At 44.1% G+C, this 12,740-nt stretch overlaps 2 long non-coding RNA genes across 2 annotated transcripts in view; both read left to right on the plus strand.

The window, feature by feature from the left end:
* The window catches only part of LOC129634858 (uncharacterized), a 41,737-nt gene extending 29,088 nt beyond the window's left edge, over positions 1-12,649 (plus strand). The window contains exon 3 of the long non-coding RNA XR_008705954.1: positions 12,289-12,649. This is a non-coding gene — a long non-coding RNA (uncharacterized LOC129634858). The remainder of the gene's footprint in view (positions 1-12,288) is intronic.
* The window catches only part of LOC129634857 (uncharacterized), a 65,066-nt gene that overhangs the window by 44,447 nt on the left and 7,879 nt on the right, over positions 1-12,740 (plus strand). The gene's annotated exons all lie outside the window — the stretch shown is intronic.

Genomic DNA, 12,740 nt, shown 5'->3' on the forward strand with positions numbered 1-12,740 from the left:
AGGAAGGCTATAAACCATCATTTTCAGGGTCTATATGGGCCTGATAGCTTATTTAGCTGACCTTACTATGGGATGTAGTATAATGTGGTCGTACCAAGAGTTTTGGATTCTTAAGTGAAAAGGATATGAAAATGTAGTTGCTCAGTTGTGTCTGACTCTTTGTGACCCCATGGACTATAGCTTAGCAGGCTCCTCTGTCCATGGGGACTCCTCCAGGCAAGAATACTGGAGTGGGTTGCCATGCCCTTCTCCAGGGGATCTTCTCCACCCAGGGAGCAAACCCGGGTCCCCTGCATCGCAGGCAGATGCTTTACCACCTGAACCACCAGGGAAGCCCCAAGGGTCAGTCCAGTTCCTATAATTCTAGAAATAAGATGTAAACCTCTGTCACTTACTCTATCAAAGTAACTTTTATCAAACATATTGTTTATGTTTGTGGGGATATGTTTGACAACACTTTTGATAAGTAGTGAGATGTATCATTCAGATGGGGCTAGTGGCCCCATCTGAAACTTTTTCAGGGTAGAGGTATGAGTGATCATACTGGAATTGTGGGTAGGATGCTCAAATTCATATGAAGAAAATTGTTAGAGATTTGTGTTTTTGTTGTTTTTATTTTGCCATACCTCAAGGCAAGTGGGATCTTAATTCTCCAACTGGGGATTGAACACAAGTCCCCTGCAGTGGAAGCGTGGAGTCTTAACCCTGGACAACCAGGGAAGTCCCTAGTAAGAGTGTTTGGATAATGAAGTTAGTTATATATGGTTCTGGTATGTGGGGAGCGTGGAATGCTCCTAGGAGCAGGATTGCAGTAAAGATATGATGATGATAGTGGTGTATTCTTCTGGGGAATATGGCGAACGGGCCTGCTGCATATTCCATGCTGAAGCCAGATAGGGGTTCTTCTCCTTCTGTTAGATCCAAAGGGGCACAGTTAGATTCTGGTAGGGTAGAAGTAATCCAGTAGGGGATGTGATGAGAACATTATTCATAAACGTTCTTGTGTTGTGAGAAGGGTTGGAAGGGCAAAGGATTCATTTATTCCCTTCAGTCACTCAGTCGTGTCCAGCTCTTTGCGACCCTATGAACCGCAGCACGCCAGGCCTCCCTGTCCATCACCAACTCCCGGAGTTCACCCAAATTCATGTCCATTGAGTCGGTGATGCCATCCAGCCATCTCATCCTCTGTCGTCCCCTTCTCCTCCTGCCTTCAATCTTTCCCAACATCAGGGTCTTTTCACATGAGTCAGCTCTTCACATCAGGTGGCCAAAGTATTGGAGTTTCAGCTTTAACATCAGTCCTTCCAAAGAAATCCCAGGACCAATTTCCCTTAGGATGGACTGGTTGGATCTCCTTGCAGTCCAAGGGACTCTCGAGTCTTCTCCAACGCCACCATTCACAAGCATCAATTCTTTGGCGCTCAGCCCTCGTTATAGTCCAACTCTCACATCCATACATGACCACTGGAAAAACCATAGCCTTGACTAGATGGACCTTTGTTGGCAAAGTAATGTCTCTGCTTTTGAATATGCTATCTAGGTTGGTCATAACTTTCCTTCCAAGGAGTAAGTGCCTTTTCATGACTGCAGTCACCATCTGCAGTGATTTTGATAAAAGGGGAATTTCCTCACAGTCCAGTGGTTGGGACTAATACTCTAACTGCTGGGGCCCCAGGTTCAGTCCTTGGTGAGGGAACTAAGATTCTGCAAGCTGTGCAGTGGCTCGATGAAAAAAGAAAATGGTAAAAGGCTAATTGCTACTGATGCTTCATGTGAAATTGTCTGTGTTTCTGCTTATAGGAATCTAGTTAGTGCATATTTTGAGTTTGAAGCTCATCTGGATGACATGGATGATATAGAGGGGCTTCCCAGGTGGCTCAATGGGTGGACAATCCACCTACAACAGGAGATGAGGGTTCGATCCCTGGGTCAGGGAGATCCCCTGGAGAAGGACATGATAACCATTCCAGTATTCTTGCCTAGAGAATCCCCATGGACAGAGGACAGTCCATAGGGTCGCAATGAGTTGGACCTAACTGAAGCGACTCAGCACGCACACATTGGATAATAGAATGGAGTAGACTGCAGCCATGAAATTAAGACGCTTGCTCCCCTTGGAAGAAAAGCTATGACAAACCTAGGCAGCATATTAAAAACCAGAGACATTACTTCGCCAACAAAGGTCCGTCTAGTCAAGACTATGGTTTTTCCTGTGGTCATGTATGGATGTGAGAGTTGGACTGTGAAGAAGGCTGAGCGCCGGAGAATTGATGCTTTTGAACTGTGGTGTTGGAGAAGACTCTTGAGAGTCCCTTGGACTGCAAGGAGATCCAACCAGTCCATTCTGAAGGAGATCAGCCCTGGGATTTCTTTGGAAGGAATGATGCTAAAGCTGAAACTCCAGTACTTTGGCCACCTCATGCGAAGAGTTGACTCATTGGAAAAGACTCTGATGCTGGGAGGGATTGGGGGCAGGAGGAGAAGGGGACGACAGAGGATGAGATGGCTGGATGGCATCACTGACTCGATGGACGTGAGTCTGAGTGAACTCCGGGAGTTGGTGATGGACAGGGAGGCCTGGCGTGCTGCGATTCATGGGGTCGCAAAGAGTCGGACACGACTGAGCAACTGATCTGATCTGATCTGATTGGAGAAGACTCTTGAGAGTCCCTTGGACTGCAAGGAGATCCAATCAGTCCATTCTAAAGGAGATCAGTCCTGAGTATTCATTAGAAGGACGGACAGTGAAGCTGAAGCTCCAACACTTTGGCCACCTGATGCAAAGAACTGACTCATTTGAAAAGACCCTGATGCTTTTGAAGATTGAAGGCAGGAGGAGAAGGGGACGACAGAGGATGAGATGGTTGGATGGCATCACTGACTCGATGGACGTGAGTCTGCGCAAGCTCTGAGAGTTGGTGATGGACAGGGAAGCCTGGCGTGCTGCAGTCCATGGGGTCAGAAAGAGTCAGACACAATTGAGCGACTGAACTGACCTGACTCAAGGAATGCCATGTCTAGAAGAACGGGATTAAATATTAAGAAACATTTTATTAAGGGAGAGGAGTGCAACCTCTGATTATAAAAGTTTAAGTTTTACGAAATTACAGGGCTCTGTCACCCTAACAAACCCTTTTCTTGGGCAGAGTAATTATGAATTAATTACACTAAAATTGTATCCCTAATTATTTTTAAAGCACTTTTGTAAGGTAGGCTTATTTCTCGTGTCCTTTCATACTGGGAGAAATCCAGCGTATATGGAGATCAACTTGGATGGCTCTATTATGAACTCAGCTCACATAGGACTTTAATCATTGAACAGATGATCACAGTGGTTACAGCACTGGGGCGTCCTGAGCGGACACTGGTCATAAACCTGCTGTTGCTGGAACTCGAGAATAAGGCTGTGCTGTTAGCCATAGGGCGACCAGTTCTCTTGAGTTTTTGGATCAAAAGATGTTTCATTATTCTGACCACCAGGTGTAGATTTTAATCACTTGGAGGCTTTTTATTCTTCGAGGTCACCCCAACCAAAATTGTTGACCCATATGAAATCGTTAGCCATTAATGGTTTAATTTTTGCAGTTAATTAAAACTCCACAGGGTCTTGTCTTATTTTGTCATTCCCGCCTCTTCACAGGAAGGTCAGTCTCACTGACTGAGAGTGAGAGGCAGGGAAGCCTTCCCGTGGCCGTGCTCACAATCCGTATTAGAGAGCAGATGGGTCGCTGTCTCGCACCGTGAGGGTGCCGCCCGTCTTCCTGACGTCGGTGGCAGGTGGAGCCTCTCGCGCTCGTTATGCTAGAGGCAGTGTGAACAGGCCCAGCTTATGTCTGCCAAGTTCCTTTTATTTTTTAAAATCTTCCCATAGGTGCCTACCTGTGTTGGTTTAACAATATATTTGATAAATAGTTTACTATTGGTTTAGTGTTACTTACTATGATCAGCATAGTATTAGTCATTGATGTAAGCTTATGCTTACACTGCTTCTTATTCATATTAAATTAGTGCTTCTATAAATTAATAGATTAGTTCAGGGTTAAACTAGGAGTTGATTAATTTGCCGTTGGTATTAAGATAATGTTGAATGCTTTCTTAACTGATGGCTAGGTATGGTTGCAGACTGTTTCTAAAAAGCTGTACCTTTTAGGATGAACATTTAAGTTACAGTTTTCTGAGTAATTTTTAAAGTTGAACTAAAGTTCTTTTCTGGACAGCCAGCTTTCACAGGCTTGTTTGGCTTACCACGTCTACTTACAAATCTTCTATTTTGCCGCATAGATGAATCTGTTCTGGGAAACTGATTAGCTCATCTGGTTTTGGAACATTTAACTTAAATTCTCTTTGTTAAATATTTACTAGTTAAATTATGCAAAAGTAAAAGGGATAAGCTCTGATTTTTATTACTTTTACTATTTCTTTCATCACTCCCTTACGGTACATTTTTGGTTGTTTAGTTGCTCAGTCACGTCTGACTATTTTTCAGCCCCATGGACTGTAGCCCACCAGGCTCCTCTGTCCATGGAATTCTGCAGGCAAAAATACAGGACTGGGTTGCCATTCTCTTCTCCAGCGGATCTTCCCGACCCAGGGATGGAACCCGGGGCTCTTGCATTGCAGGCAAATTTTACTGCTGAGCCACTGAGGAAGCCTAATGCCAAAAACATTTTGAATTTCTGTCTCCTATACTTAATTTTTTAAATTAATTTTTATTGGCGTATAGTTGCTTTGCAGTGTTGTGTTAATTTCTGCAGCCCGGCACAGTGGATCAGCTGTGCGTATACATATACCCCCTCTTGCTTGGATGTCCTTCCCGTTCAGGTCGTCACGGAGCACTGGGTCTCCTGGGCTGTGTAGTAGGTCGTCATTAGTTATATACACTGTTGACGTTAGGTATACGAGAGATATCAACCTCAGTCTCCAGTTCGTCCCCCACCCTCAGCTGGGCCCGCTTGGTGCCCACACATTTGTTCTGTGTCTCTATTTCTGTTTTGCAAATAAGATCATTTGTACCATTTTTTCTAGATCGCACATATGTGCATTAATGTGATGTTTTTCTGATTTAATTCACTCTGTATGCCAGTCCCTAGGCCACGTCTCCGTCAGTAACCCAGTTCGGTTCCTTTCTGCCTAATGCTCCACTGGACACGTGTACCATAGCTGCTTTGTCCGTCCATGTCGATGGGCGTGTTTGTTGTTCCCATGGGCTGCTGTTGTAAATAGTGCTGCAGTGAAAGTTGGGGTGCCTGTGTCTTTTTGAATTATGTTTTTTTCTGGGTATATGCCCAGGAGTGGGATTGCTGGGTCATTATCTCCTGTGCTTTAGATACTGGGTGAATGTTTTATATAACTTGTAGTAGCTGAATGTGTGGGTGGCTGGGACTGGATTTAGTTCAGGGTGTTTGTGAATCATGCATTCTCCTGGGTGTGAGCTAGGTGCTCTAAGCTATACTTTGATTTCTCCAAGCACCTTTTCTGGTCTGCTGGGCTTCCCTGGTGGCTCAGCTGGTAAAGAATCCGCCTGCAATGCGGGAGACCTGGGCTCGATCCCTGGGTTGGCGAGATCTCCTGGGGAAGGAAAAGGCTACACACCCCAGAACTCTGGCCTGGAGAATTCCATGGGCTGTAGAGTCCATGGGGTCACAGAGTTGGACACGACTGAGCGACTTTCGCTTTCACTACCTCGTTACGACTTCCTTCCTCTCCTAGTCTGTTAAGTGGTTTATGGGTTAATGTAATACTTGAAGAGCGTGATGGGCAGTGTGTGTGTTTCATGGCCTGATTCAATTAAGCACTCGATTCTGAATTTACTACTAAATCGTTTGGTTTTCAGTTTCATGAAAACTTTTTTGTCATAGGAAATAAGTTCTTGAAATAGAAAATGTAGCCCATTTCTCCTCATCCTGTAACGCACACATCTGACCCTGTGTTTTTATGTACTCTGAATATGCTTGCTACAGTTCATTTTTAGGGTTGAATATGCTTGCTACAGTTCATTTTTAGGGTTTGCTGAAGATGGCAGCGTATGGACTGGATTAGCAAGCACTGATGAGGTTTACCTGTGTTTATCGATTATAGAACAGACTCCTTTACACGTATAAAGCTCTGCTAAGTCCTAAGTGTGAAGCTGTTGCTCGTAGTATTCTGGTGAATACTTTTGTTACTGTAACTATTTGGGTCCAGGGCTTGGTGTAGCGGGGTATCTAATTCTAGTTTGGGTTTCAGCTGTCCTGTACTCAGGAAACATTAACGTCACTTTCAGTTTCTTTCTGCTGTGGCTTTTTAAGGCTTAGAACGTGTTTGTTGTGGTGGTTATTCTGTTACACCTTACAGTGGTCTTTTCTATTAATTTGGATTACTTGTATGACTAATGGTGGCTGACAGGAAATTTACCACCCCTAGATAAACTTACTCAGACTTCATTTATGGCTTAATTTTGATTGCTGCTGTTTCCCTTGGGGGTGTGAGTAAGCCGGGCGTTGTGAACTACTGTCTTCATGTGCTTGATACTGGCTCCTTTTAATCTTCATGAAAACAAGCAGGCTGGGAGCAAACCCATGTTAATGGAATTCAGTGTCTTCCTTTTAAGTATTTTAGCTACATTAACAGGTGAGTTTGTATATTTTATGTAATAACATAGCTTAGGTATGGTTGATCTATATAATTTATGTTGAATTGAGTGTTGATTTTTTAACTTACTTTGGTAAAACATACACTCCTTATAAAGACAGACACTTCACTAGAACTAAGTAATTCACTGGTACGTTTAGGGTTATTTTCTAGCTCTGTTTTCCTTTGAGCATGAAAATGTTTGTTAAATAGATCCACTAATAAATTCTGTGTATTTGTATTTTTTGCCTTGTTTTGGGGGTTTGGCATGATGTTATAGGCATACAGAGCATAGCATTTAGTGGGGGTGGTAAGGGCAGTTTGTTTAGCGGGTTACTTACTGTTTAATGCATACATACGTGTACACATCCACAGGGAATGTAAACTAAAATGAGGCTGTCTCAGTGCTAGACTGGCCGTAATAGATTGTCTGAGATGAAACGCGAGACAAGAGGGAGGAACCCAGCATGCACATTGCCAATGAGAATATAATCCAAGTGGTTCCACCACCTTGCAGACCCATTTGGAAGTATTTAGCTATGTTGAACAGAGAAGGCAATGGCACCCCACTCCAGTACCTTGCCTGGAAAATCCCATGGGTGGAGGATCCTGGTGGGCTGCCGTCTATGGGGTCGCACAGAGTCGGATACAACTGAAGCGACTTAGCAGCAGCAGCTATGTTGAAATTGCATATACCCCCGACCCAACAATTTCATTTCTAAATACACACCCAACACATGTGCACAAAATGTTCAAGTATGTTTATTCGGTGCCATACTGGTTGAAATGATCAAGAATTTAAAATTTTTCTATCAACAGAGAAATGGTAAGTGAACCGCGGCATATACGTTCAATGAAATACTAAGTAGCAAAAATAAGCCGACCAGTTACATGTATCAGATAAACTTCAGAATACTATTGCCTGAAAAAAGCAACTACACATGCTGCGCACTATGGATACATCTGTACATATAGTGCAGACAAGAAACACAGAAAGGATGTCCACAAATTCAAAATCGTGTTGACCTTTGGAAAAGCAAAGAGTAAGATTAGAGGTGGTGGTACTTAAAAGGATAACTTCATTTTCTCTTTAAACGGGGACCCTTAAAGAATGGCAAAACGTTATGCTCTACTAAAGCTGGGTGGTATCTACAACAGGCATTATCTGCACTGCCAGTGCCTGACAGATTTCAAAAATTAAAAATAAAAGTAGCCAGGGACTTCGTGGCAGTCCAGTGGTTAAAGAGATCGTGTTTCCACTGCAGAACACAGGTTGCCTCTCTGGCTGGGGAACTAAGACCCCACATGCGGCGTGGTGCCGCCAAACCAAGTAACCAAATGGCGTGGTATCAGGGAAAGAATACCACTGCCCACCATTTATTAAACCAATTTCCTGTGGTACACATTATTTGTAGAATTGTAATTTAGTATAATTACAATTTTCTATTTTAAACTGTTGTCCGTTAGACAGGCCTCCCCCAATTTCTTAAACAGGAGGACAGACACTGTTGATCCCTAACCCATGGTCCTTTCTCTTGCCAACAGAACCAGTATTGTTTAGCTATCAGAAGGCTATGTGCTTCACAGGGTATTCACAACCGAAGGGGAGGGATCTTGATAACTTTAAGCCAGTCGCAGCAATTCTGTTCTCCATGTTAATAACTGATTTGGAAATAGGCATTTAATGGCTGCTAGTAAAATAGGTGAAGTCTACCAAGGGGCTTCTGTGGAAAACCATGGAGAAACATGGACATTGTTGTACAAGCAGATGACGCCTGGAGATGTCACCACTGTGTTACACCACAGAGGGTCAAGTTCAGTTTAGTTCAGTTGCTCAGTCGTGTTCGACTCTTTGTGACCCCATGAATCGCAGCACGCCAGGCCTCCCTGTCCAACACCATCTCCCGGAGTTCACCCAGAATCAACGTCCATCGAGTTGGTGATGCCATCCAGCCAGCTCATCCTCTGTTGTCCCCTTTTCCTCTGGCCCCCAATCCCTCCCAGCATCAGGGTCTTTTCCAATGAGTCAACTCTTCGCATGAGGTGGCCAAAGTACTGGAGTTTCAGCTTTAGCATCATTCCTTCCAAAGAACACCCAGGGCTGATCTCCTTTAGAATGGACTGAGTTGGATGTCCTTGCAGTCCAAGGGACTCTCAAGAGTCTTCTCCAACACCACAGTTCAAAAGCATCAATTCTTCGGTGCTCAGCTTTCTTCACAGTCCAACTCTCACATCCATACACGACCACTGGAAAAACCATAGCCTTGACTAGATGGACCTTTGTTGGCAAAGTAATGTCTCTGCTTTTCAATATGCTATCTAGGTTGGTCATAAATTTCCTTCCAAGGAGTAAGCGTCTTTTAATTTCATGGCTGCAGTCACCATCTGCAGTGATTTTGGAGCCCCCAAAAGTAAGGTCTGACACGGTTTCCACTGTTTCCCCATCTATTTCCCATGAAGTGATGGGACCAGATGGCATGATCTTAGTTTTCTGAATGTTGAGCTTTAAGCCAACTTTTTCACTCTCCTCATTCGCTTTCATCAAGAGGCTTTTGAGTTCCTCTTCACTTTCTGCTGTAAGGGTGGTGTCATCTGCATATCTGAGGTTATTGCTGTTTCTCCTGGCAATCTTGATTCCAGCTTGTGCTTCATCCAGCCCAGCGTTTCTCATGATGTACTCTGCATAGAAGTTAAATAAGCAGGGTGACAATATACAGCCTTGACGTACTCTTCCTATTTGGAACCAGTCTGTTGTTCCATGTCCAGTTCTAACTGTTGCTTCCTGACCTGCATATAGGTTTCTCAAGAGGCAGGTCAGGTGGTCTGGTATTCCCATCTCTTGAAGACTTTTCCACAGTTTATTGTGATCCACACAGTCAAAGGCTTTGGCATAGTCAATAAAGCAGAAATAGATGCTTTTCTGGAACTCGCTTCCTTTTTCGAAGATCCAGCAGATGTTGGCAATTTGAGCTCTGGTTCCTCTGCCTTTTCTAAATCCAGCTTGCACATCTGGAAGTTCACGGTTCACATATTGCTAAAGCCTGGCTTGGAGAATTTTGAGCGTTACTTCACTAGCATGTGAGATAAGTGCAATTGTGTGGTAGTTTGAGCATTCCTAGGCATTGCCTTTCTTTGGGATTGGAATGAAAAGTGACCTTTTCCAGTCCTGTGGCCACTGCTGAGTTTTCCAAATTTGCTGGCATGTTGACCGCAGCACTTTCACAGCATCATCTTTCAGGATTTGAAAGAGCTCCACTGGAATTCCATCACCTCCACTAGCTTTGTTCGTAGTGATGCTTTCTAAGGCCCACTTGACTTCACATTCCAGGATGTCTGGCTCTAGGTCAGTGATCACACCATCATGATTATCTGGGTCGTAAAGATCTTTTTTGTACAGTTCTTCTGTGTATTCTTGCCACCTCTTCTTAATATCTTCTGCTTCTGTTAGGTCCATACCATTTCTGTCCTTTATCGAGCCCATCTTTGCATGAAATGTTCCCTTGGTATCTGTAATTTTCTTGAAGAGATCCCTAGTCTTTCCCATTCTGTTGTTTTCCTCTATTTCTTTGCATTGATCGCTGAGGAAGCCTTTCTTATCTCTCCTTGCAATTCTTTGGAATTCTGCATTCAGATGCTTGTATCTTTCCTTTTCTCCTTTGCTTTTCGCTTCTCTTCTTTTCACAGCTATTTGTAAGGCCTCCCCAGACAGCCATTTTGCTTTTTTGCATTTCTTTTCCATGGGGATGGTCTTGATCCCTGTCTCCTGTACAATATCACGAACCTCAGTCCACAGTTCATCAGGCACTCTATCTATCAGATCTAGTCCCTTAAATCTATTTCTCACTTCCACTGTATAATCATAAGGATTTGATTTAGGTCATACCTGAATGGTCTAGTGGTTTTCCCTACTTTCTTCAATTTCAGTCTGAATTTGGCAATAAGGAGCTCATGATCTGAGCCAGTCAGCTCCCGGTCTTGTTTTTGTTGACTGTATAGAGCTTCTCCATCTTTGACTGCAAAGAATATAATCAATTTGATTTCGGTGTTGACCATCTGGTGATGTCCATGTATAGAGTCTTCTCTTGTGTTGTTGGAAGAGGGTGTTTACTATGACCAGTGTGTTCTCTTGGCAAAACTCTCTTAGCCTTTGCCCTGTTTCATTCCGTATTCCAAGGCCAAATTTGCCTGTTGCTCCGGGTGTTTCTTCACTTCCTACTTTTGCATTCCAGTCCCCTATAATGAAAAGGACATCTTTTTTGGGTGGTAGTTCTCAAAGGTCTTGTAGGTCTTCATAGAACCGTTCAACTTCAGCTTCTTCAGTGTTACTGGTTGGGGCGTAGACTTGGATTATTGTGATATTAAATGGTTTGCCTTGGAAACGAACAGAGATTATTCTGTCGTTTTTGAGATTGCATCCAAGTACTGCATTTCGGACTCTCTTGTTGACCATGATGGCTACTCCATGTCTTCTGAGGGATTCCTGCCCACAGTAGTAGATATAATGGTCATCTGAGTTAAATTCACCCATTCCAGTCCATTTCAGTTTGCTGATTCCTAGAATGTCGACATTCAGTCTTGCCATCTCGTTTGACCACTTCCAATTTGCCTTGATTCATGGACCTGACATTCCAGGTTCCTATGCAATATTGCTCTTTACACCATCAGACCTTGCTTCTATCACCAGTCACATCCACAGCTGGGTATTGTTTTTGCTTTGGCTCCATCCCTTCATTCTTTCTGGAGTTATTTCTTCACTGATCTCCAGTAGCATATTGGGCACCTACTGATCTGGGGAGTTTCTCTTTCAGTATCCTATCATTTTGCCTTTTCATACTGTTCATGGGGTTCTCAAGGCAAGAATACTGAAGTGGTTTGCCATTCCCTTCTCCATTGGACCACATTCTGTCAGACCTCTCCACCATGACCTGCCCGTCTTGGGTGGCCCCACATGGCATGGCTTAGTTTCATGGAGTTAGACAAGGCTGTGGTCCGTGTGATCAGATTGACTAGTTTTCTGTGAGTATGGTTTCAGTGTGTCTGCCCTCTGATGCCCTCTTGCAACACCTACCGTCTTACTTGGGTTTCTCTTACCTTGGACGTGGGGTATCTCTTTACAGCTGCTCCAGCACAGCGCAGCTGCTGCTCCTTTCCTTGGACGAGGGGTATCTTCTTTCTGCCACCCCTCCTGACCTTGAACGTGGAGTAGCTCCTCTAGGCCCTCCTGCGCCCGGGCAGCCAGAGGGTCAACCCAGAGGACAAAAACAGAAGGATGGGCAGGAAAACATGGAAAGAGCCTGGGTCCCTGGTGACACTCCTGAGCCACTCAGTTTATCACCTGTGGAACTGAACCACCCAGACTTCTTGTGAAATAAATTTTCCTTAGTGAAGTGTTTTAGGCCTTCCCTGGTAGCTCAGCTGGTAAAGAATCTGCCTGCAATGTGGGAGACCTGGGTTCGATCCCTGGGTTGGGAAGACCCCTGGAGAAGGGAAAGGCTACCCACTCCAGTATTCTGGCCTGGAGAATTCCATGGACTGTGTAGTCCATGGCGTCGCCAAGAGTCGGACACTCTTTCTGAGTGACTTTCACTTTCTAAGTGTTTTAAGACCCACCTAGTTAGATGCTCTGCTCCTTGTGGTTGATTGTATGCTGATAAAATCATGCTCTTTATCAAAACACAGATGAATGAAGAATGGACAAATTCCAGTGAGTTCGTGATGACTCTAAAGATCTTGTTATTCTCATACGTCTGGAGGCAGGAATTTTGCAAACTACACGAATACCTGTAGCTTTACCAGAACCACCCTAGCTTTGCTTCACTTTCCCAGTCACTGAACAGCCTGAACGAGAATGAGCCTGTTTGGGGGACTGTTACCCATACTAGGAAATGTGACTGAGTCCAAATTTGCTGCTCTGGAAGTATTTGAAGGCCTTTAGTTCACAACATTCTTTTGTAACTCTTCACTCGTGGTTCCCTAGAGATGTTGTTTTAATGTGTGTTCTAGCTTTCCCAGAGGGAGAGCCCACAGGTGGACACGGTTTTCCCTGCCCTTGCCCCACGCCCTGGCAGATCCAAAGTCCAGTATTCTCACCCACGTTGTAAAGCCAACTCCTTAGAAGTCTGGAGAACACG

The sequence above is a fragment of the Bubalus kerabau genome, chromosome 20 (assembly GCF_029407905.1).
Source record: "Bubalus kerabau isolate K-KA32 ecotype Philippines breed swamp buffalo chromosome 20, PCC_UOA_SB_1v2, whole genome shotgun sequence".
Lineage (NCBI taxonomy): Eukaryota > Metazoa > Chordata > Mammalia > Artiodactyla > Bovidae > Bubalus > Bubalus kerabau.